Source organism: Perca flavescens, chromosome 9, assembly GCF_004354835.1.
Source record: "Perca flavescens isolate YP-PL-M2 chromosome 9, PFLA_1.0, whole genome shotgun sequence".
Lineage (NCBI taxonomy): Eukaryota > Metazoa > Chordata > Actinopteri > Perciformes > Percidae > Perca > Perca flavescens.
This window is the reverse complement of record NC_041339.1, coordinates 20,338,758-20,365,184: the sequence shown is the minus strand read 5'-3', so window position 1 is coordinate 20,365,184 and position 26,427 is coordinate 20,338,758. Positions and strand designations below refer to the sequence as shown.

The window sequence follows — 26,427 nt, the reverse complement described above, 5'->3', positions numbered from 1 at the left end:
AATCACCTAGCGGTCCGCCGAATTAGCTATTAGCTAAACTAACGTTAGCTGGAGGCTAGCGTGGGAACAGATTGAGCCAGACTCATTCAAGACTCGCACAAAAAGTTTGTTATTTCCGGTCCTGACACTGGGGGCAGCCTGAGAGTGGAGCCTGACTCCGAGCGGCACTTCAGATTGATCAACTAGGGAATTAACTAAAGGTGACAGGAAGTTGAAGTGGATCCACCGCGCCTAATTGAGTTAGCGATCAGTTAGCTAAAATTGACATTAGAAAATAGTTAGGTGTACATTTTCATTACATTTACAAGTCGGACTCGAAGTATACACCAACAGAAATGAAGCCACCACCCGAAGAGACAGCTGGAGCCGAGGTGAGCGCAACAAGTGAGGAAAATAAACGGCTATGGCCGCGTATCAGGTGCCAGGTATGCTAACACCTGAGCGGCTAGCATGGACTCGGTGCAGCCTGGCTAGCCCTTCTCCGGCCTCTGCTTCTCTGCTAGGGTCATTGCCACTGACGACGCAAAGTTACCCGGTCAGTTTCTTACAAATTGTGAGTTCGCGATATAACGTTAAGGACGGACTGGTTGGATGTTATTTGAATGGATTAAGTGATTGAAAAGCATTTACACTGAACTTTGAAAAGCCATGCTTCACACACTGAATGCCCAGTTTGGGCAGCTGGCTCTCAGAGACCTTACCTGCAAGTGCACCAGTAATGACAAGAACCATACTCGACGCCTGCAGCTGTTTTAATGGTGAGTAAATCTTTCTTTTATTTTTTTTTATTTTACTTGAATGTTAAAGTTACCCCTGGCAATGTTGTGCTTCTGTTGTGTTGGAGATAAATTAGCTCATCAAACACATCTGCATCTGTCTTGTTTTCCCACATTTTGTCATGATTGTCGTTGCACGTTGTGTTGAATATTTGATTTAATAAGGCAGCAATGCGTTGGATATACTGTACAAGGTACTTGTCTTTTGCTTTATAAATGTGATGTGTTGATGCTTGATTTCATTGTGCATTCAATGTAGTTGGTTCTGGTTTGGTCTTAGTTCCTTGCTCAATGCTCATTCAGCAGCCTATTCCTTCCTTTTTAACCGTCTTGAAGCCTACAGAATCTATAAACCCTTGTGTTTGTGTGGACATTTCATGTCAGCTTTGAGTGTTATATTAACATGGGATCTGATTTGTTGCACCAACCTGCAAAATGCTTTGATTATAAACTTTTGGTGTTTTTTTAACAAAGCACTGCCACCAAAGTTAAGCAGGACATGGTTTTGTTGTTGGTAGATTACTAACTTTTACTGAGTCAATTAATTCTATAAAAGTACCACAGAGTTTGGCGAGACTTTAATTTCACCAGACACTCTGCTGAGTTGAAAATCCTTATTTACTCCATTTTCTGTGCAGTTATCCCTCGGCTGCTCTTATTCTAGTTTGTAAGCTGGCACAGATTAGTTGACTTATTCATTACAGAGGGTGTCTGTTGTCGATTGCAGAGCTTATCCAGTGTGATTAATGTTGGGTTTGTGTTACTACCAAAGCAAACACAGACTGGTCTTTTAAAGGGTCTCCTCCACCAAGGGATGCATTGGAAAGATATACTTACAATATGTCACACACTGTGCGTTGTTTAGAGTTGTTCTGTTAATTTCTGTCTTGAACAGATGAAGCTGCTGAGGTCCCAATTTTTTATTAGGCCTACATGCTTTTGTTACTGCAGCTGCACCATCCCAAGAGAAACTGAATAATTCAAATTTCTTTTTACAGCTATTAGTCATTACAAGAAATTGTCCAAACAAGTAGTTTTGTTAAGATGTCTAAATGTGATAGTCCTGAGAAACATTAACAGGAATCATCTGCATCAGCCTGCATGATTAATGCATAAAGGATGAATTTTACATTGTCCGTCACTCCATATGCACATATAATACAAATGGTTTTTGCTCCATGGAGATTTTTGCCTCTGGTTGGTTCCTTTCTGCCAATACTGGTTTGATTTATTCATTGTTGATACACAATGTTATGCAGGTGAGGTCTGCAGATTCTCTGGTATGTTTAAATTTGTAGTAAAACTGAGATTTACCACTGTTAAAATCCTCTTTTCTCTGACATGGATATATCACTTGTAATTCTCTTCTACATTGTGTGTGTGTGTGTGTGTGTGTGTCTGTCTACATGTACAGTCTCGCTGGGGTGCGTACATTCATGAATACGCACATATGTATGCACATGAAGCCTCAACACTGTTTCAGCTCAGTTTTAGTATTGGACATGGGCAATTCCCCGAGGCAAGGATCCGCTCTCCACCCAAACAATGAGGTGCAGCTTTTGCTCTCTCGGTGAACGAGGGGAAGCAAGCCCGTTCAGGAGGTCAGCTCCGAGCTGTTGACATTGCTCCCTGGTTGCCTGCAGTTCTGGGCAGAGCCTCATTATCACAGGGTCGGCTTGGAAGAGAGTGGGCTTCGTTAGGAAGCAGCTGTCAGTGCTGAGGGGGCGAAGGCAAAGAGCAGAGAAAGTAGAGCCTCCTCTGCGGTCCATTCGCAGTGGTGCTCAAGGGCCAGTTGGCTGCAGTATCATAGTCTGCCTTTGTGTGTGTGTATGTGTGTGTGCGCGTGTGATTTTGGCCTGTGTGTGTTCGTGCAAGCCAGTGCCATGTTAATCCTGCAACAAGTCCTGCAGTAGGAACTTCTTACAAGTCTTTTGGCTAGTATTTTGTTTCTGTCATGGACCCGCTGTACGTTGGAATTTAAGCTGTTTTTTTTCTGGCATGCCATGTCATCTTTTTCAATTTTATGTTGGTCTTTAAAAAAAAAAATTACTATATGTAAATGTTTATAAAATTCATAATTTATATAATGCATATAAATACAAGAGGCCCTAAAGATATATTAAGCATGACAGAAAAACATGCAGCACATGAGTTAGGCGCACTTTGATCTTAAAGGAAAAAGGATTAGGTCAGAATAAACGTACTCTTTTGATTCCAGTGTGGCTTATGTCTGCAGTATTGTGGCATAATTGCTTGACTCGAAACTTTCTCATCTGTGCGGGATTTCAAAACATCTCTTCCAATGAGAAAAAAAAGTTATTGAAAGATGCTACAGAATGCAAGTGGAAAAGAATAACAATAAAAAGACATATCTGAGGCAAGGGCCAAGACAAATAATTACAAATGCAGAAAGACATTTTTCAAGCATTATGGGAAACCAGATGAAATGTATAGTGGAGGTCTGCAGCATGTGTCAGGTTTCATGTCTGTCACCCTCGATCAGTGACCGGAGCTAATGAGATGCTACATGCTGCCTGGGACTCGAGCTGGAAAACTGCTGTTCTGGTGCACATTAGAATCTGGGGAATTCCAAAAATCGAGCATCTGGTGAAAAACAGAGCAACCCTCTGTGGCACAGCGGTCATTAACTTCTGGGATTTACTGAGATACAATACCCTGTTGAGAAAAAGTTTCCACACTGATGAGAACAGTTATTCCAACTTCACCAATTTTCTGCCCAGCGGAAGCAACGCAAGTCAGGAAAAGAAGCTGGCAGTGCTTTTCTATTAGGAAATGTAATGGATATTAAATGATGACATACAGATGTAGTCAGAAAAGTATGTGTGCCACAGTGGAGTGGATTAAGGCACAGATCAGCAAGTTGTAGAAATAGTAGAAGGATTGATATGGTGTTGCTTGAGGAACGTTTAGGCAAGACATACCCACATTCTAGGTTTTAACAGTTTAAGTGGTTATGTCCCACGTAAAAGAATGATTTTAAAAAAAAAAAAAAAAAAAAAAAAACTGCATGCGTAGACAACACATTTCAGATGCTTTGCTTGTATTTTATTCAGATGTCTGTTTAATTTGGTTGTGCATTATACAAAACTTTCCATAAATAAAAAAAACCGAGCCTTTTATTTAACATATTTTGAGGGCATTTACTAGGGGTGTGACGAGACGCTTACTCCACGAGACGAGACACATCACAAGATTGGGTTCACGAGAACGAGACGAGACGAGATTTTAAAATTTTTTTTAAAGAAATCCTCAATGATGAAATATATGAATGGAAAATAGTTTTTTTTATTCAACTGAAAAATCACAAAATGCAAAACAATTTAGGTGCCTTTTGAAATCAACTATTAATGATGAATGTTATTTAACTTTTTTTTTACTATTTTAATGAATCATATGCAGTAAAGGACATGCAAACACTGCAAAATGTTTTGTATAAAATCTACCAACTGGCTTCTGCCCTGTGAAATCTAACTCCTTTCCACAAATCGAACATAAAAAAATAAACAGTATAAATAAAATAAATGTGTAAACAACAGAAAATGTTTAAATGCAAACAGTAAGTGTATCAATAACCAAAGTACTGCTCTCTCAAAACTACCAGTGCAAACAGAAACTATTTTTTTCTATAAGATAAACTACACAGAACATCCTAAGATATGGTCATGTTATTTTTCAAGAATATAAGCATGTCGACTATTTCTGGCAGCAGTTGAGACCTTTGGGCAGTAACTATGTCTCCTGCAGTAGAAAAAAACACACTCACTTGGAACTGAGGTAGCAGGGATGGAAAGGTATGCTTTGGCAAGTGGAGACAGCAAAGGATATTTAGGAGTTGCCGAATCCGACATTTTCCACCACAGAAAATGGCCTCATATCAGCTGCAATGAAAACGCCTATGTCCCTCGTTATTGCCGTGGCTCTTGCACTTACCGGTGGCAGAGATGCAAAGGCTTTTAGAGTTGTTTGGCCTTTTTAATGTTTTCGTTGCGGGTGCTGTAGTTGGTAGAGAGCTGTGATGGTGCTGTAAGTGTTTTTGCATAGTGATCGTGTTAGCCGCGGTATACGGCATTTTTTTCTTACAATATTTACATATTGTGTTCGTCTTGTCTGTCACTCTTTCGCCGTTTATTATTTCCGCAGGAAAACCAAAATGTTGCCACACAAATGATTTAAAAGTGGCAGGGGGATCTTCAATAGTAATTTCACGCTCCATCACGCTGACATCACATCGCCTCACGAGACAACTTTTCACCTCGACGAGAAGTCTCGTCACGTTTTAATCTCGCGAGATCTCGTCACACCCTTAGCATTTACCCTAGAGCGCTAAAAGTACCAAGAATTAATGCACTTTTTTTTCTTTGCATGAGTGGTACCGCTGGGAGTCAGACCCCTACGTCGAGCACTGTATGCAATGTACTCTGCCTCCTGATGTATGCAGAACCACACTGACATGAATAGGGTTGGGTACCGAAACTCTATGCCAATAGGGAACCGGTGCCGACGTAAACGGTAGTAACGAGACCGAATAAGAACGAAAGTTTCGGTGCCTCATTTTGGTGCTCGACTATACGCTACACCTGACAGCATGTAACGTTAGCCTACCTTTAGCTAGCAGCTGGATTAATCACGGTTAAAATGCTGACAGCTAACGTTAAACAATGTAAAGTGTGACTGTATTTCACTGTGGAGGACTTCAACAGCGGGATGTAACAGTCTACACTGCAGCGCAGCAGCTGCCGTTGTCGCAATTCATAGATATACAGTATGTTTATATGGTCGGAATTAAACAACACAGACGGTGCGTTCACTCGCAGCTGCCGTTGTCGGAATTAAACAACACAGACGGTACGTTCACTTGCAGCTGCCATTGTCGGAATTAAACAACACAGATTCACTTAAAACAGGTAGCCTTGTGGTGCATTCACAGTAATTGTAAAATACCCTTTTCCCATCTGGGGTTCAACAGCAATTTACTGGTGAAATAAGTTATTGTTATAGTTATTACATTATTATTAAATCTTTAATTTTGACCATGGCCTTAGCAATAAACAAGTCACTGACTGTTGTTTACTACACTTATTTTTTTCTTCTTTTTTTTTTTAACTTTATTGAAAAGTACCGGTTCAGGCACCGTTTAGGCACCGGCACCATTTTAAAAGTATCGATTTAGCACCGGAATCGGAAAAAAACCAAACGATACCCAACCCTAGACATGAACAATATTATATTTGAGTCATGATTGACAACTGTCATTGGATATACTGCTGAAAGGAAGAATCCGAGATCTCTACTTTCAGAGACTACATCACGGACAATTTATTTATCAATATTTCAAAACAGAAAACCTTACACTTCATAATGTTTTGTATTCATAATACTATTGTGTTATTGTACAAATTAGCAACAGTAATTACACGCAGTAATAGCAGTTACCTTATGTAAATCACTCCTACATTTTTCAACTGAGGAGAAAAACATGCTCCTGACTTTGCTGTCAAGTCTAGTCAGATGCGAAAACCCCCTTCCCTTACTGCATTATACCATTAAATACAGTTTTTTTTAAATTTGTTTCCTGCAGAATTTTGTATAAAAATATTTATGCAATTAATATAAGAAGTCTGCACCTCTTTCCGCGCGTGCCCCCCGGTTCAGCTACCACCACGAGTAGAAACTAATTCTGTGGGAAACACAGAATTTATAATCACTGACATCAGTAATTTAAAAATGTAAAATTAGATTTGAAACAATAAGTCTGTCCACAAATTTTTTTTATCTTTGACTATTTTGGTGATCGATTTATTAATTTTTCCAGCCAAATATTCAGAATTGTTTTTGATCCAATGCTTTTCTTTGTCATATACTGTGGGATATTTAACCACACTGTTTGACGTCACCTTTCACCTCCGGGAAATTGTGATGGCCATTTTTTTAATTTGAACTATCAGTATTTGCTACTTTTGTACTGCAACTGCTGCTTATCAATTTCCCTCTGGATTAGTAAAGTTCTATCTTATCTTAATTTATGAATCTAGGAGGTATTGAGTGGATTAATCGACCATGAAAATAATCGTTAGTTTTAGTCCTAAATAAATACATTTCTTTTTTTTGGGTGAAATAATTAATTTGATTGTCAACTATATATATATATATATATATATATATATATATATATATATATATTTTTTTTTTTTTAATATCAACTGCCGCAATATAAACATCGCGAAATGCACAATGTTTTTTGTGTTAAAAGAAAAAATCTGATACAAATCACATGATACAAGCCTTCCGTGATCGCGCACCCCCCCTCACGCAGTTGCTTGTGGCCAAGGAGGACACGGAGGATTAAAAAACATGATGGCTCTCCAGAAGAGGTAATTATCTTAACTTGAGTTTCTGCGCGTGAAAGTCGCCGGACGACACTAGTTTCTGAACATATCTATACTAAGAAATCCAGAGAGAGTTGTGTGGAACTGAAAGTCTTAATTAGCTTTGTAGCATCTCATTTGGCAATGGCTTGAATGTAACGGACGTTCGTTAATATCAAAAGTTACGCACTAAAGCTTTAAATTCAACAAACAATTTGTTGTATATTAGAACAATACTGAAAGCAGCAGAAATGCAGAACTTAATACACTTTAATATCTGTTTATTTATTGCAAGTAATATTGTTATTGCGATATTCAACAAAGTTATCGCATATTTTCCTTTTTATATCGTGCAGCCCTAATGTCAATGACATTTAGGCTAGACATTTTCTTAAAGTGATTTGTCAAATGTAAACCTATCCTGCTGTGAGAGACAACACAAACCTAAAAGGCAAATGGCGAATACAAAGAGACATTTTCTTAACCTTATTTAAGTAAAGTAAGTTTCTTCTTAAGTTGTTTCCTTTTGACTAACAGTTTTTAAATTGTTGTGATCACACCATTTTACTTGTGTGGTTGTGACTCCGATGCAGGTAGATTACAGTTCACCTAGGCCTAGGAATGGGTATCAAGAACCGGTACTAAATTGGTACCGGTTCCTGACTGGTCAGTACTGAAATATTGATAAGTGCCTAGATAAATGATGCAGCTATCGATATTTATGTAACATTAGTTTATGTAACAATTAGTTTTAAGATCAGGGTTTCGGCCAGTGTATTGCTGGGCTTTGCTGAGCTAAACTTAGTGTGAGCTGTCCTTTCAACCAGAGATAACTAGTTGTTAGACCTGACATTGGAAGCAATTGCTCACAGGAAAACAGGAAACTTGGGTAACAATTTAACTTTTTTCTGCAAAAAAGTAAAACAATAAATACCTGTTTAATCTTCTCACATCTCTTCATGCCTTTATTTTTTGCACTAAATTATGGAGAGAACTATCGTTAAGAGTATCGGTATCAATAAAATCCTAACAATACCCATCCCTACCCAGGGCCCCACCCAGTGATCAAAAATACAGTTCTGGCCTAATTACATTTCTAATCAAGGTAACCCCTCAGTAGATAACTGGCCCAGAAAGCATCATTGTTGGAGTTCTGAAAGACCAGTCGCTCAGTCACTAAACTACTGCTGCCGAATCAATGGGGATCATTAATAGCAATTTCCAGGCACCCTAATGCTACTGATTTCAGTTAACAAACCTTTCACTTTGATCATCATGACCCCAACCTTGCATCACCATTCCTAGGGCTTCTCTTCGTGAGAAGCTTACAATTGGTCTTGAAATGGCAATATAGTGATGGCTGGCCATCAACAACTAAGAGAGAAATGGAATTGTATTTCAGGAAATGAAGTACACAAACAAGTTAACATTAAAAAATTAAATGTAGTGTCTGTGACTACTCCTTTTTTTTTTTTTTTCTTTTAACCTGTTTCTAGAATTCATCTCCTTATCCTACTGCATTTAAAAATGTGTTGCTTGAGCCTTCCCCTTTACATTCCTAAAATGGCTCATTAGTTTCCTATGCACCCGTTGGTTAGCCTTATTGTTCAGCAAACTAATATTATATGATGAGTGGAAGAACACAAAAGGAACTCTCGAGACTAATTAGAAGTCCTCAAACTTAAAAAATCTGTTCAAAGTGTTGTTGTTGCCAACACACAGAGGCAGTGACCCGGGGTCTCATTTAATGTTTCTAAGTATCTATTAATGTTCCTTGGGTTATGTTTAGAGCTAGGGGACGCACAAGAGCAGGAGCTGATGGATGAGAAACATTAGATGCCCGGCAGGCACTGAACTAAAATGCAGTCATGTGTCTATTTTTTTCTTTGGTGTACTTCATTTCATTTCTCTTTGGTAGAATATGTTTCTGTTTAAATAATTTATTGTTCTCTTTCTTCCTGGTTTCTCTCAAAAATCAATCGGGGGCTGTCTTCCCAGAGATGAGCATACCATATTAATGTTAGATCTTTATCGTGCCAGGAGGACCACCAGCACTGCTGCTGAGTCCGCTGATAATTGACATTTTCTCTAGATGAGGGTATTTATCATTGTATCGTTGTCCATGGGAGGCTCCGCAGCTGACCATACCCATACAATTTTCTGAGAAAGAAGCTGGGATTTTGTACTCTGCGTCCAGTATGTCATGCAGTATTCATGTTTCCTCATGAGAGGAAAAAGTTAGTTTCTTAAGGGAAAAAGGAAGGATTTCCATTGCAAAGCAAAGCATTGAGCAGAATAATACAAGGTGAATGTGAGCTTTTGAAAAGGTGATATGCACAAAGTGACCTTTAAATCTCACTCCTTTTTGAATGACTTGGGAAGTGCCATTCAGTACACAGAGCTATGCGACCAATATCCCTCCTCCAGAGGACACTGGATATTGGAAGCATCCACTGCAGCTGACAGTGATAAAAGTATACGTTTAACACTGCCGGAGCAATGTCACTTTAACCATAAGAATTTGCATTTATATTACATAATTGGAAGATTAGGGACTTGAATTACATTATTCTTACCAGATTATTCTGTGCGTCTCAAAAATAATGTGCCTTGTAATCAAAGGTTTGTTTGTATAGCTTAATACTTGCTTTCAGCACTGACTGAAAGCCATAGTTGGCTTTCATTTTAAGTACGCATAATAACTTTGATTTGAGTATGATGAGAGCAAATTGTTAGGACATAAGGCCTCCTTAGACAAATTGGCTTAATAATAGAGTCACCATTGTCATTATTGTACAGACCAAGCAGGGATGGCCCTCAGACAGGACAAAGTGCAGCATTTGAGAAAAGAAGCACTCTAATGTTGTTGCTAATCAAATTCAAGACATATGCCAGCCCTGTCATTAATTTTACTGTTTGGCTGCCATTGTCAATTGCACATTATATTAACACAACCAAATGAAAAGCTAAGGAGTAAGATGTGATATATTACTGAAATAAGTCCTATCGGAGAAATGCATTTTGAATGAGATCACTGTAACTGCATTTGACACACTTCATTTCATCCTCATCTGTCAAGTTTAGCGTCAAATGATGGTAGATGTGCAGGGCTTAATGGCGGGGACTACGCAATTTATAAAGTTAGAATGCTGTCTGATTCCAGGTCACTTCTGTCTTTTCAGGGTGGAACACCGCAGTGTTTCACTCCCTTTGTGGTCACTGCATTGGGAAAGTTAAACAAACTAAAACAATGTCATTAAATTAGGGCTGTCAAAATTAATGCGTTAATTTTTGCGTTAATTTTTTAATATTTAACTCTTTAAAAAAAATTAACGAAATTAACGCAGCTGTGTTTGTTTACTTCATGTGGCGGCTGAGAAATGTAATACGTCTCCATAACACCAGGCGGCGCTACTCTGTATTGTTGCCCAAGTAATGAAAACCGGCAGCTGATTGGACGAACGCGTCACATGGGTTTGTTTTCTCCGGATATTGAGAGCCAGACTGTCATGGCGGCCGTTCAGAATACGATCTCATATTGTACTAAGATAGTTCACTGAAACATGTTTCTGAAAACATTTTAAGCGAGAAATAGGCCGTGCAGTTGCTGAATCTGTCTTCATTTCAGCTCAACAAAGGTCAGTTTAGAAGATTTTCGTCAGATTTTGAGACTAGTCGCCTCACTCCCCTCGCCATTTCCGGGTGAGTCCCGACTGCCCTGCCGCCGACTGAACATAGGCTCGTTGGAGATGAACTGAACATAGGCTCGTTGGAGATGAACTGAACATAGGCTCGTTGGAGATGAACTGAACATAGGCTCGTTGGAGATGAACTGAACATAGGCTCGTTGGAGATGAACTGAACTCTCGGCTCGTTGGAGATGAACTGCGCCTCGCCTGTAAAGTAGACGAGAGCAGGCGACAGCAGCCGGGGACGGTGACAAAAATCTGCCCTCAAGTCAGACCGTTTCTAGCCGTTTCCAGCAGCCTTCAGCAGGACTAAATAAACCAAATTGTTGCTGCTGTTGTTCTGAAAGATATTAAACATTCTGAACTTAGCAGAACCTTTCCTTGTTCATTTTTTTCTTCATATTTGCAAAGTTAAATGATTTAGCATTTAAATATCCATTGTTATAAGCTTCAGTCTCAATTTAAAAAAGCGATTAATTGCGATTAATTACACCAAATTGTGCGATTAATTAGTTAATTTTTTTTAATCAATTGACAGCCCTACATTAAATTGAACTCACTTTAGATAGCGTATTATAACCTCTCTCTCTCTCTGCAATCAAGATTAGGAGTGGGTGATGTGGATAAAAATCTTTTACGTTGTATAATTTTGTATAATTATATACTCTGCATTAAGGGTGCAAGATATATCGACTCAATATCGTGTTACGACCGGATGGCTAGGGGTTATGCGGATTCAACATAACAGGTAGAAGTCAGACTGCAGAAAGTAAATGTGGGAATAATTAGTATTGAGTGCCTCGCGCACATTTTTTCACTCCATATCATCCACCTTACCATGAAGATTAAATCCAGCAGTGTTATTTGTGCTTGTACGGAGTGATAATTGTTCCATTAACATCTTGTAAAATCCAACTCAAATCTTTAATAAAAATTTGTTATTAATGTTTAATCGGCACTGTCTCACCGTCACATTGTCCGCCTCGGAGCACAGGAGGAGGAGATGGCCCGACTGCATGGAATACAGGATAGTATCAAATACCCTACCATTAGATAACTGCAGAACACAGTGTAAATAACTAAATATCTGTCTTTAATACTCTGCATATATCATCAAATGTCAAAGTCTGGATATACAGCCGTTAAGCTCTCGCACAATTGTTACCCTTAATGTCCTCGTTATCAGTCCAACTTTAATACCGTTTGTGACAAAACCTGCAAGAAGAAAAGTGCGTTTGCCTATTAGACTTTCGTCTTCAAATTGTATCTCAGGGTGGGGGATACCACTAGTTGATGCTGTGATTTTGGCAAGGTGTTAACAATCACAAATTGTTGTAAACATATAAATACTGAGGTGAACCCGTGCGTAATGCTGCATGATGGCACTGCTGGCCCTGCAGGAGGACTACGCTAATGGAAGAATTGGGAGAAAAAGGGGCTTCAGGGACCTTGATGACGACTGGCTAATATGCCGATTTAAATTCCCTAAAGATGTGCTCTTGGATCTATGTACTCAATTGGGTCCACTAGAGAAGGCAACGCGCCGAAACCGTGCCATCCCGGTCTAAATACTGGTCCTCGCAACTCTGGGGCAAGCAGCTGTTTCCGGAGGGAAATATCAAACAGCTAAGTGTTTTATATAAATATTATATATAATCTTCAACTTTATCGCTTAGACTTGTTTGGATATAATATATAGTTCTGTTAAATCTAGGTCTGGTATATCGAAGCTGTCCCTGTTTTTTGCTTTTTCCTCGCCAGTCATGACTCGGCATGATTTGGCATAATGAAAGAACAACTGCCAGTGTCATTAACATACTGATCAGCATTCATGAGGTGCTTTTATATTGACTATTTATGGTTAAAAATGGGCTTGTAGAGGGCGGGATAAGAGGCCATTTTTGACTTTTGGGTGTACGTACACTTTTAGTAAGTATCCTACGCACAGTTTTATAAATGAGACCCCTGTTCTGTAGACCTGGTCGTTATTTATTTATTCATGTTGTACCAGTCCAATATGACCGTCCCTTGAAATAACCCTTGTGTTGTAAGAAAACTTGTTGAATTTGTTATGAATCTATTTTGATGCGTTTTGTCGCTGGCGCAGATGAACTAACACTACACTCCTTACCGTAATTAACCTACAATAAACCCTCCATGATTTAAAAGTCAATACTTATCAATACCCACCTACCTCTTCTACAGGCAGAAACATGTAGACACCGATATTTCAGTCTGCTCTGGCTGCGCTGTCCACTCTTGTCCACCGTGCTGTGCAAACACAGCTCTACTCTGCAAATAGCGACTTTTTACAAACAAGCTGAAATGAAAGATGTCAGTTTGTAGTCTGTTTATCTTAGTTTGCAACGAATCTTTAATTTTGGACAAACTGTTGTAAACTTAGCTGCTGTCTAAACGAACCATCCTCCCCGCTGGAGCGGTAAACCTGTAGATATATATCACCAAAACAGATACATGTGGCTACTTAATATGCACGTGAATGACACCTCACCGGGTTTTCAATTTACTAAGTGACAACTGTACATGTAGTAACAGGTAGGCTATGTTATGAAAAATAGAGTATCCATCGCTACTGTAAAGAAAAAAAAATCCTACCTATCCCTTGCTGCCACGGGAAAAAAAAAAAATAAATAAAATAAATTCCCTATCGACCCATTACCTCAACTGACAACCAACCAGAACCAAAAATCTTTTTTTTTTTTTATGCCTTGATATCGCAATATCACATTTTGTCAATATCGTGCAACCCTACTCTTTATGATAGATAATTTTTTGGAAAAAGTATTGGTAAACCGTGTATTGATAGAATTACTTGAAATGCCTAATCCAACATATGAAATACCAGAAAATCAAGGTACTCATATTAAAGCAAAAGTCATATAAAAATCCAGTAATTTCATAAATGCAGTCGTGCTTATTGATTTCCAGAACTGCAGAAGATGACTGTTGCAATTCATACAATGGCCTCATAGTAACGTAGATCTTAAAGGTATAGCAAAATCTTTGATGCATGACAAATTTATTTTACCTCATGGTTAGGGGTACTGAATTCTAAATTATCGAGTATCGAAAAATGCCTTGTCATTACATACTCAATTTCAATACGGTTAACGTTACACGTCGTAGAGACAGGCAGGAAAAACTCTACGTTATACAGAGATGAGCTCACGTAGTAGCAGTAGGAGCAGAAAAATAAATAAAAAGATTTGTGCCGTTTTTGTTTTAGGTTTTTGATCAATCCCCAGCCCTACTCATGGTATATATTGTCATATTGTGCAATTACTGTATAACTGAACTTAAAAATGTAATCCTAAAACATGGCATATAATATTTCAGGAACAAATTCCACTGCAAAAGATTTAGGCTTGAAGATTGCTCTCATTTGTCAAAATCTATCAGAGATTGTCTAAATAAAATCTGAATTACAAACTGAGCTACTCAATAAATTGAGTATATGCGTTGATTGTATATTGGAGATATTTCATTGTGGTCCTAAAGGTATCCTGACTTTTAATACTGCTTACCCTACAATGAGAGCTAACACTAAAACGAGCAAAAATGAAAACTATTTTGGATTCTCCTTAAGTAGCTAACTGTTCTCTTTTTAACAGAGATATGGCTCTTCACTTGGAGTGCTGTGGTACGTGGAACTACTGTGCTTCAACACTGCTATGGGTTCTCTGAACATAGTAATTTGATGTGATGAAAAAAGTCTGATTGAATAATCCATATCACCTTACCCTGCAGCTATGAACATCCTCATGACACTGCATGTGTTTTTCTCTCTCTGACATTCAAAATCAGATTATTGGCCCTTGATATAAGACTTCATTTGCACTGCACTCATTTAACCCTGAATACACAGCTCTGCAGTGAGTCAACAAAGCGAGTGAATTTGTTTGTAGCTGTCTGCTATATCACTCATCAAGGCTCTGCAATTCATGGCAGCAGTAAAACTTTATTATATAGTATTAATGGATTATAATAAAAAGCTAGACCCAGCTATCTGCCTACATACGCTCAACATCTGGCCATCATTGGCCTAATTATTGCAAGTAATGAGATGCTAATTTCAACACTCATACTGCATGCATGAGCGGCCAGATTCATGTGAAACAGAACTTTATGACAAAACTAATAAATAAAACATCTTACTGGTGGTAAACATTAAGCAACTGAGGGAAAGAAAACAAAATGGGGAGGAACATGGGACCCGATGATTAACAGTGCTTTGACATAATCATGCCTGTGGCTGAAGGATGGTTTCTTTTGCCCCATTGTTAACTGGTTTATGAGGAGAGTGATGGGCCATTTCATTACCTCTGCAGTAATTAATGTACAAAATTAAGCAGCCTTTGATCCATTGTAGGAACCAGTGTTGTGAGAGATTTCAGTATTTAACTACTAAATCTGCTCTGAAGTACTGAAACATTCATGCTAAAAAGTTAGCATTGTCAGCATATTATCATAAGGTACAGTAGAATGAGTACCCATATCAGATTTTGGTTAATGCTGCCGTTGTCTGGCTACTGTGTCACACTAATAGGAAAAAGTACAATTGTTAAGTCTGAGAGCTGCGTCTTGGGAAATAAACTAGCTCAGCGCAATGTAAAAATTGGCTCTTGCATCTCTTCCAGTAAGGCCCGAGTTGCCCCAGCCTGCATAAAGAATAGATCTCTGGGGGCAATTCCTCACAGAAAATGAATTAGTTAACCAGAAAATGCTCATATTAATGCTATAGCTTTGCTTGGTTCACCTACCTACCTGTTGATAAGGCACTGGTAGCCACAGATTATTTGTAATGGCTGCCAACTGTAATGACATTTGTATTATAGATATAAAAGAATGAATGGTAATAAAGATTAATGTGATCAAACACAAAGACCAAGACCTTCTTAGACTAATCTCAGATGGCTTAATGAGCAACACCGTCCTGTAAGCATCTGTAGTTGTCTTTATTTGTACAAGGTATAAAGTTTGACATTTGTTTTCCGACACACTTGCCAAATCACTTTTTTTAACTATTCATTTATGTTACCTGAGGGTTTGACTAATACCTGGAACAATCATTCCCATCCCATAATGTTTTTATGCAAACGTTGTTCACTGCTCCAGTAAATAGGACTGCCCTGACTGGAGATATTTATAGTCCGCTCAGCTTGTACCCTTCAGCTCAGTCAGCTACGAGTCAGGAGGCTAACGCTATGCTAGCGAGATTCAAAGTCAATAACATTGTGTACAGTTGGCAATCAGTAAATATAATTTGACAGTATGTTTAACAAGACAAGCTAGCTATCAGCCATGTCATTGTCCCCAAAACAATTTAAAGATTTTCATGATTTTCACAAATTCTTCTTTTTTTATTTATTTAACCTTTATTTAACCAGGTAGGCCGTCGAGAACAGGTTCTCATTTGCAACGGCGACCTGGCCAAGAAAAGCATAAGCATGCAGGACAACCTACAGTTTCACATTCAATACAATATAAGAAAACAGAATACAATAGGCTACATAAAGTGCAGATTGAGTAGGCATTACAAAGCCGGCGCAAAGTGAGGTGTAAGTAAGTCGATGGATATGCAAAAGTGATATGGTAATAACACAATATACATGAATAGACAGTCTATCACTGCTGAGATGTTGTAAAGAGTCAAAAAACAGTTAGTGCAAATTATCCGCCATGTGTAACGTTATTGTCGGTTACAGCCTGAAGTAGCAACCTGAACAGTGAAAGGGATGTGAGATAACGTTATTCGCTGTGAAACAAAGTAAGTTCCGAGGGGCAGTGTAACTTACGTAGGCTGTATATAAAAGTACTTACTTCTTGCAGCTTGTGTGTTAGCGCCATACTGTGGTGTTCACAGGACAAGGCACTGAAGGACTACACAATGTTGGAAATAACATATTCACATTTTCTTTTTCTTTTTGTAGGATTCTCGTAGGGTACAGATTTGATCATTGGCAAATTATCAAAGATGTTTTATCAATATTAATAAAGTTATGAATATGGTTATTAATAACTTTATCAAATCGACAAACCATCAAAAACGGGGCACCACCCTGCAAGTCAGGGACCAATAATCAAACTGTGGAACAGTCTCATTTCTGTGAATATCCTTTAAAAGGAAATAAAGGAAGGGGTGAATCCAAGCAACGGACCTGATTGACCAGCAATTATTACAACAAGTACACAAATAATCACAAGCAACTGCTAATTAAGCATAATAAGATTTATTAACGTCACAATTATTGGTGGCTAATCAATAATCCTTCACTAATAAACTCATATACCTTTTTACAATATCACAACCAAAAACAAAGCAAAACAAAGCAGCATGTGTCATGGACACGTCTGTGGGTGTGTGTGTGTGAGAGAGGAGGGGCATGTTGACATGTATTTCTAACACAAAACAACTCAAAAAATGGCTACTCCTGTGAGCTGCACAAAACTATTTGGCCTCAAGAGGGCGGTAGTGGTGCTGCGTGCACGAGGAGGGGCTGAAGAAGCCGGGGGTTGCTAGGCAACGCGCACGCTTAGTCGGTATGGTAGCTAGTTCCTATGTTAGCTCTGTCCGAACGTAAGCAGATTCAACGTGTGAAGCTAGCCTGCAGCGTTAGCTCGGGAGCTACGCGGCTAGCCTGTGGGGGTGTGTGTGTGTCTGTGTGTGTGTTAGAGAGAGAAGAAAGAGAAGAAGAATAAAGAAAAAAAAAAAACTCTGATCTTTAGTTATCGATAATGACCCAGTTCCCCTCAGCCCCTCAGGTCTGGGCTAACGTGTGGTTTAGGACAGACTGAGACTTTGTTTTGCTGAGGAGAACGTCACTATAACTAATTCAGTGACTAACAGCTGATTTTCGCGATTCTATCGCAGACAGTAACTAAACTCCTGAAAGGAGTGATTTAAGCAGGTAGCGATTACGGTTATACCCAGCTACTTAACACAACATAAATCAACGAGTATAGTGATCAATTTATACATTCACAGCACAGATTAATAATCACATATGGACCAGTACATGATTAAATCAGATCAAATTAATGGCAACAATGGTAGCGAACCCTTTGCTCATTAATAACAAAACAAAACGCACTAGTTCTAATATCTGCCCAGAACTGTGTAAGCCTCTTACTGTGTGCGTTGTTTGTCAGTTAAAACTCTTGCCAGAGTTTAACGATCCGTTTAATCCCCGAAGCAGAGGGGACAAGACGTAATCCAGGTCGACCAAACAAGAAACAGGGGCGCCGTCCTTTTCTTGAATCCAGGCTGATTAAACCCGCTGCAGATGAGGGAATACTTGCCAGTATTTCCTCGGATCCCCTTTATATCAGACCGATATAAAGTTGTCCCAGCTCAAATCTCGACCAGCGAGGTGATGCTGGCTAACTAATCCGGACCAGTGCCTCCTTTCAGCAACCGGGGGTTACCGTGAAAAGCAAAGAAACACAAACGCGACAGCTTTTATCCTTCCTCCGCCTCCCTAGTGGCGGGGGTGGTGCATTCAAGGACCCGACGACCAATGGGAAAACTGCAAGCTGGTCACAGGTGTGAAGCAGTTCTTTGTCTCACCACCAGTCTGCCTTGCCGTCCTCGTGTTTGAATGCACTTTCTCCATCTTGTGAAGTGGCGGCTTGTAGGAGTTTGGTGAAACTGGCTTTGGGATTCACATGTAGGCCAAGATCCTTTGTCTTGCCTCCCCTGTGTCTCACCAGTCAACTCAATCTGAGCCAAATCACTGTTTAACCAGCTTCTTGGTCCCCAACATTTTAATGTAGCGCATTAAAGTGGCTATATGTATCAGTTTGTGTTGATTCTAGCGGCCGCTTTGGACAAAAGCGGTTAGGGTTGTGCCGATGGACGATATCATCGTCCATTGTGATGGCTGGCTGACATCACGATGGAGAGCCACCATCGTGATGCCACGCCCCCCACCCTGTCAAACATACTAATCCTAGTCGCGGCCGCTGGACGGGAAATTGACAAGTGCGTCGGTCTTAAACCAGCAAAGACGCACGCTTCGGGCTTTGCGCTGCGCATGGTGCAAGTTAGTGCCCCTTAAGTGGAAGCTACTTTTTCCCCCCTTACGTGCAACCTATTTGTGAATCATCGAACCATCCCTTTGAGCAGACTGGATTGTCTGTAGTGATACATTCTCTCTCTCTCCCTTTCAGTTGTAGCTCGCTCTACCTTCTAGTAACGTTGGACACAGCGGTCTCGAGCGAGAGAGAAAAAAGCGTTAACGTGGAACGCTGTCACACTTCCTTCTCCCCTCATTGGACCAAGTTTGTGGACACTACTCTGTGCGTGCATCAATAAGGAAGTCTGAGGTCCTGTAGGTACGGGACGATGTTATGCAGGATTTATGAATGTACGTTAGCAACAGTAGGCTAATTCACGAGGGTGCTATTTTATGTGTGAGCTAATATTGTGCATCTGTTCATGTGCGCTGCAAGAGTTATGTTTCTGTTTATTGAATGCGTTATTCAGTGCAAACATAACTGAGAATGTAGTTTAATCTCAGTAATGATGGTATATTAGGTTATTACTGTCGCTCTGTTGAAGGCAAACGTCCCACTGTACTGTCGTTACGCAGATCACGGACATCGGATTGATTTTACTGCACCGTACTTAAGTGAAAGTAGGTCAAGTTGTAAAACCTACCAGCAGGGCACCATTTACAGAGGACATTTAAATGTATGTCTGATCGTTTCTATGTTAACTGTTGGCCCATAGTAGTAGAAAAAAATATTTATGTAAAGAGATTTGAGCTTTTTTAACTAGATTTAAGTTTATGGTGCTTTATTGCCCACTGTTTAGTACTGAGTTAGCGTTACCGGGAGGTCATATAATTGCGATGAATAGAAAATCATTAATTTACAATAAGAGACTACGTCTAGCGTTTCAGGTATTGGCATACGGTAACTTAGCCTACTCTGGATGTATCGTAAGCTAAAGCGGGTATCGCTGTCGCTGTGTAACGAGCCAAAGCATTAAGAGTTTCTTGTAGCAACCAATGTAATAATAATAACTTAAATTAATGTAACACATTTCACAAAACCCAAGGATGCTTTATACAAGTACAGGGGGACAAAAAAGAAAATAGTCGGCCAACACAAACAAAAATAAATGTAGACGTAGCCTAATTTAATTTAGGCTACTGATGTACAACCACCTCTTGCATTGTTAAATTTCAGTTTGCTAATCATATCAAGTTACAAAGTGTACAGCAATTATACAGAACCCAGCAAACATTTTTCCAACAACAAACATTATTCTCCCCCCTATCACCCCACCCACCCTCTGAATACAAACCTAGAAATCACATACTGTATATGCCACATATGTAATACAGCATACAAAAATGAAATAAGAAGAAAAAGTAATAATACAAATAATGAAATATAAAATATGAAAAAATAATTAAATGGAATAAATAGAATATAAATTAATAATAAAATTAAAATTAAGGTAAAGAGTGCTTCTTCATTATTAACATTATGCCTTAAGAAGTACATAAAAGGTCTCCAAATATCATCAAAAATGTCTAAGAATATAAGTTATCTTTTCCATTGACACGTTTGACACCATTCCTTTGATCCACATCCCGAGTCTTGGCCCATCCGCTTTTTTCCAAGTAAGAGCAATTGTACGTTTTGCTTGTAAAATACACATGTCTATCAATCTAAACTCCTTACTTTGTAAGTGTATGTTGGTAGGATATATACCCAGAATGAAGAGTTTAGGATCTAGTGGTAGTTTTTTTGTTAACATTAGGTCTATCATATTAATAATATCTTGCCAAAAGGGTTGTTTCCGTGCAGTCCCATATACAATGGTAGAGTGTGCCTCTTGCCTCATTGCACTTGATGCAAGTATCAGGAATGCTATCGTCAAACTTATGTAATTTAACTGGGGTTATGTATACTCGCATCAACCATTTATACTGTAAAAGTTTCAGGCTGCTGTTGACTGTTTGTTTCTGAGCCTTCTTACACGCCTCATTCCAGACTTCTAATGATACTTCATCATCTATGTCTGCCTTCCATTGTCTTAGCTTGGGGTCGGAGGATTCGTTGGACCCAGACACAAATAAGTCATACAAATATGAAATTAAACCTTTATCATAACAGTTTCCTATAACTGCAGACTCTAATGAGGAAATTACAGGTATATCTAATGAATAGTTTTGAGACAAGGCTATGAAGCTTCTAATTTGAAGATATTTGAAGAAGTGACTCTTTGGGATGTCGTATTTGGTTGATATTTCTGCAAAGGACATAAGTACTCCATCTTCTCTGTACATATCCTGCACTTTCCTTAACCCCTTTTCAGCCCGTACCCGAAAACCTGGATCACGTTTTCCGGGTTTAAAATTGACATTGCCCCAAATAGGACTAAAGCATGACCAGGAAGGGTTGATATTCAAGTATTTGCAACTGTCAAACCAAACATTAATCATATTTAGTACAATAGGATTATCTTTATGTGTCCTCAGGTATTTGCGATCTGCTGAGTACAAATACAAGTGCAATGGCAGGCTCGGCGTAACGGCACAGGATTCTAGATCCACCCAAGCTGGAGGACTGTCGGCCAAAAAATAAAACATGATAGATCTTAGTTGAGTAGCCCAATAATACCATTGGATCATTGGGCATTTAAGGCCTCCTCTGTCATATGGTAGATATAATAAAGATAGACGCTGTCTAGGACGTTTATTTTGCCAAATAAAGTTGGTAAACAATTTCTTAATTCTAGTAAACCAAGACGAGGGAGGGGGCAGGGGGATATTCTGGAATAGATAGAGAAATTTAGGAAGTATGTTCGTTTTAAGGATATTTATCCTGCCAATCATTGAGACAGGTAGAGATGTCCACCTCTATATTGATGCGGTAGTGGTTTCCATAGTCGGGTCATAATTAATCTGAGCGATCTTGTTCACCTCAGGAACAATTTTTATACCCAAATATGTAAAATTGTCCGTTGGTTTGAAGGTAGAGGCATAAACATTGCTATTTTCTCTCTCTGATTCGTTAAGTAGCATTATGGATGATTTTGAATACTTGATTTTATATCCAGATATTTTCCCAAATGCTTCAGTAAGGTCTAAGAGTGCAGGGATAGAACTGGTTAGATTTTTCAGGATTAAAATTATATCATCGGCAAAAAGTGCTATTTTATGATGTAAATGACCTTCTTGAACTCCATATATGCCAGCGTGTCCCCTCACCGCTATAGCAAGTGGTTCTATTGCAAGAATAAATAGTAATGGTACCTCTTGCATTGTTGAACCAAAATCTGTGACCCATCAGAATGTGTGCTCTGTAGCGCCGAAAATTTCAATACTATCGAATAGCAATACTTCTAGAATCACAATAAATAAAAATCGCAATACAAATGGAATCAGCTCCCATGTAACATGAAATAATCGAATCGGGAAAAAAGCATATTGTCCCAGCCATATCAACGCTAACTTTTTAAAGTGGTTGCTGGCTTGGCAACCGGGCATTAGCTTTTGGTTGCCGAAATTGACAATATGGTTTTAAACTGCCTATATTTGGAGCAATTCATTTCTTATGTAACGAACGTTATACCACACATTTTAATAATCAAACGATGAGATAATGGCTTGCAATATAATGCAATATAATTCCCCATCCCTCCCAAATAGGGGTGCAACAGATCACAAAACTCACGGATTGGATCATGGTTTTGAGTCACGGACCGGATACATTTTCGGATCAGCACAAAAAAGGGGGGAATTTAAATGATTATTAAAAATGAAATAACAACTATTAACAATAATTACTTATAATTACTTATTTCACCAGTACATTGCTGTTAAAAGACAAAAAACGATGAGAAAAGGGTATTTTACAATAACTTTGAATGCACCACGAGGTTTACCAGTTTACCAGTAAACGCAACATTTAGTCCCGTCTGTGTTGTTTTTCCGAAAACAGCGGTGACCACCAGCGCAGCAGTGCTAGTTTGTGTCTGTTAGCTCATAACTTTAGCAGCAGACGGTTGTACGTCCCGCTGTTGGAATCCTCTACAGTGAAATACAGTCACACTTTTACACCGTTTAGCTGTCAGCATTTTAACCGTGTTGAATCCAGTTACTACTGTAGCTAACGGTAGGCTAACGTTACCTGCTGCCAAGTGTAATGTGTTATTAGTGTTTACTAGTGTGACATGCAGTGATGCTTCTGTTGCCTTTAACGTCTGTTTCGGAGCATCAGAGAGCAGCGCAGACATTAAGGTGGCACCGAAATCAGTGTTGCTATTCCGTCCGGTACATACCGGACACCGGTGCCATATTAGCACCGGATTGTAACATCCGCTGCTCTTTGCTCTTTACTCTTTACTTATTTATTTTTTTAATTTTTATTTCTATCCATATTTTTAATTTAATACATACTTTGTACATATACTTATACTTATATTGTTTATACCTATTTATATTGTTTAGTATTCCATTTAGAGACTGTGTGATGTGCACCAACAACACCAAAACAAATTCCTTGTATGTGTTAAAAAACGTACTTGGCAATAAAACCCTTTCTGATTCTGATAACGTGAACAGAAAGTTGCGTTGTTTGTTTTTTAACAGCAAACGCGCGTGTAGAAATAGGTCAGCTGAAATGTTGTGTTGCGCACAAACGTAGTGTTTAAACTTTATGGAGACAACCAAATGAAATATTTACTTTTTAAATAACATTTCACAGTTTTGTAAGTTTTGATTTGTTTTTATATTTAAAAAAAAACACACACATTGAATAGGTGGTTGCCAAAATGGGCAACCAGAGGCTACAAAATGGTTGCCAATTCAATCTGTTGCCAAGGGCAACTGTTACTTTTGAGCCCTAGTACAGTTCATGCATACTCCCTTCTGCTTCAGGTGTGGAAAACCAACTGTACCAAAACAAGGAAGTTTACTTTTTTTTGCGTGAATACAAGGAGTTTTTAACCGGTTATGAAAAAGACGGGAGCGCAGCCTGCCGCTGACAGACCCAGATCCAGCGGGAGGCTGAGAGATCTGCGCCCGACAGCAGTGGCTCCTCCGGCCTTAAATTTGCTGCGTGGCCCGTTTATGGGATAGTCCGGTACAGTAAAAGTCTTCTCCTTCTCCTCCTCTTCCGCTTCCTCTTAATTCTACATTTTACATTGACTGAGCTGAAACCAAAACTATCTGCATGGCTTGAAACCATTGGCGATGCAAGAGAAAACATTTTTTTTTTTTTTTTTTTGTAAATTCAACCCTTTTCCCTTCGTATGTATGAAAACAGAATTTACTCTGTTTGCAAAATGTGACATTATTTTCAACAAGTCACTATTTCACATGAGCAGCTGTAAAGCATTAAAAGAAAAATCAAAGCAGTCTTTGAGTCATGAATTATTTCCCTCAGTTACTGAAGTCTTTGGCACTTGGTCTCCAACTCTGTCGAGAGAAGGGATTTGAATTGATGTGACTAATGTAAAACAAGGCCAACTGTCAGATGTAAGCCAGTCACTGCTAGTGCACTTTTGCACCCTCCATTTCCAAGGCATAATGATGCATGGCCATCACACTTAAGCCCAGTCTAGTGCCTACATATGGAAAAGGTGTCAGTTGCAGCGGAGGAAATTATGCAGTCCACTAGTTCCCTGTCTAGCGTGGCATCTTGACTGCAAGCCGCTTTCCCTGAAGAAGAGATGACATGTTTATGAGTTATTCCCCTGATGGGGCCTACACCTAGGAATAGACTTGTCCTTTACCTCTCACTGGCCCACTGAGAGACATCTATTGTGAATAGATGAATAAAAAGGTTTATGAAATGTTCTCTTCACCAAACCGACTATTTAAGAACCTAGCTGCATAATAGTTATGCAGAAAGTATAATTTGACACTGAAGAACTGTGATCACCCCAGTCATAATTCATATCATGGAATTAACCTTGACCATTTGAACCCTTCCTGTTGTATGAGTTGTAGAGTAATGGCAGACGGATGCAATATATTAGAAATTATTTTAGAAGCAGATGTGCAGTATCAATGTTAAGTGTTTTGAAAGCTTCCAGACATGGAGTGTGAAAAGAACAGACCCCTAGGGCTGTAACCAACTATTGCACTTTATAAAGCTCCCTTTTTCAACATGATCCGGTTGCATTCCTAAGTAGCTACCAGTTGAACACTTGAAAACTTAAGAACTCTGCTCACAAAGTAGATATTAGGCGGATGTAATCATGTGGAAATACTGAGCAATGAACGTGGGCTAACAATGTGTTATCCATAAACTGACATAAAGCATCTTGGAATGAAAGCCTTTTGTATATTCTACAGTATCACATGAATAACCATGGCTTTTGAAAAGAAGAGGAAAATAACCTGTAATAATTTGTCCCTCCAGTTGCGTGGAGAGATACTGCTGTGGTGTTCATCTATTTGTCACTGTCAGCCTCCAGACTGAGGATATGAGAAGGCGGCAGAAAGAATGGGGGTGGTGGTGAGAGGAAAGAGAGTGTGAAGAAAACGCTGAAGTATGTGATTAAGAATAATGAGTAAAAAATTGCATAAAGCCTTCTCCCAAATCACATATCAACTCCACGCCTGGCATTATCCCTGAAGCATCTCATCAGTCCTGGACCGAGTCCCCATCGTTCTGCGATGTAAGTACACACACACACACACACACACACACACACACACACACACACACACACACACACACACACACACACACACACACACACACACAGCAGTCCATTAGCAACTAACACATGAGCCAACATCTCTCTCTTTCTCTTCCTCTCTCACTGTAGCTATCTTTCTCTCAGTGGATCTACATTGTGTTGGATAGTAAAAAGCAATGGCAGGAAAAAGACCTGTCAAGGTTCATATCAATACGGTGACCTTCCGTCCCTTGCTGCTGTTCCACCACTCCAGCAAACACAGCCAGGCCTGCCCGTTATCTCCAAACTACTGTTTGGAGAGGCATCTCTATCAGAACAGTGGGAAAACATCCAATGAATATCAATTGGAAGACTTTGATTTTTATTTGTTCTGCATTTGCTCTGTCTTGCTATGGTACACAGACATGACAGCAGGGTCCACTGTATAAACTCTCAAACCACTTGATTCTTGTTGGACTTTGGTGGAGAAATTCAATCTGTAAATGTTAAACATACAAGTCATTTCTCATTTTGCCTCCCTCTTTCACCTTTGTTACACAATATATTAGATCTGACACTGAAGGTTGAAAAAGATTTTTTGGAGGGAATAGTTTAACATATGTTAAGCAAGCTTTAGTCTGTTCAAAATGCAAAACACCACATGAACCTGCTGTAACTTGATAGTAAATTGGCTTATCAAGTTCTGTTTGCCTACGTACACATCCAGCAGACAAAAGGCAACATGGGCATCCCATTGACAGTAAATCTTTTTTTCTCACCACCTGTCCAATGTTCACTGCTGTTTTTATCTCTGCATAGTTTTCAATTTCTGAGAAAAATATCCTGTTATTTTTATATTTGGGCTTTTTTTTTTAACCAGTTACTCATTTTATTTGTACAGTACAGGC

The 26,427-nt window shown here is 39.1% G+C and overlaps 1 long non-coding RNA gene across 1 annotated transcript; it reads left to right on the top strand.

Moving 5' to 3' along the window:
* On the top strand, positions 1-26,427 carry LOC114561167 (uncharacterized). Its single transcript, XR_003693319.1, has 3 exons — positions 1-758; positions 25,258-25,516; positions 25,670-26,427. It is a non-coding gene; the product is annotated as an uncharacterized LOC114561167 (long non-coding RNA).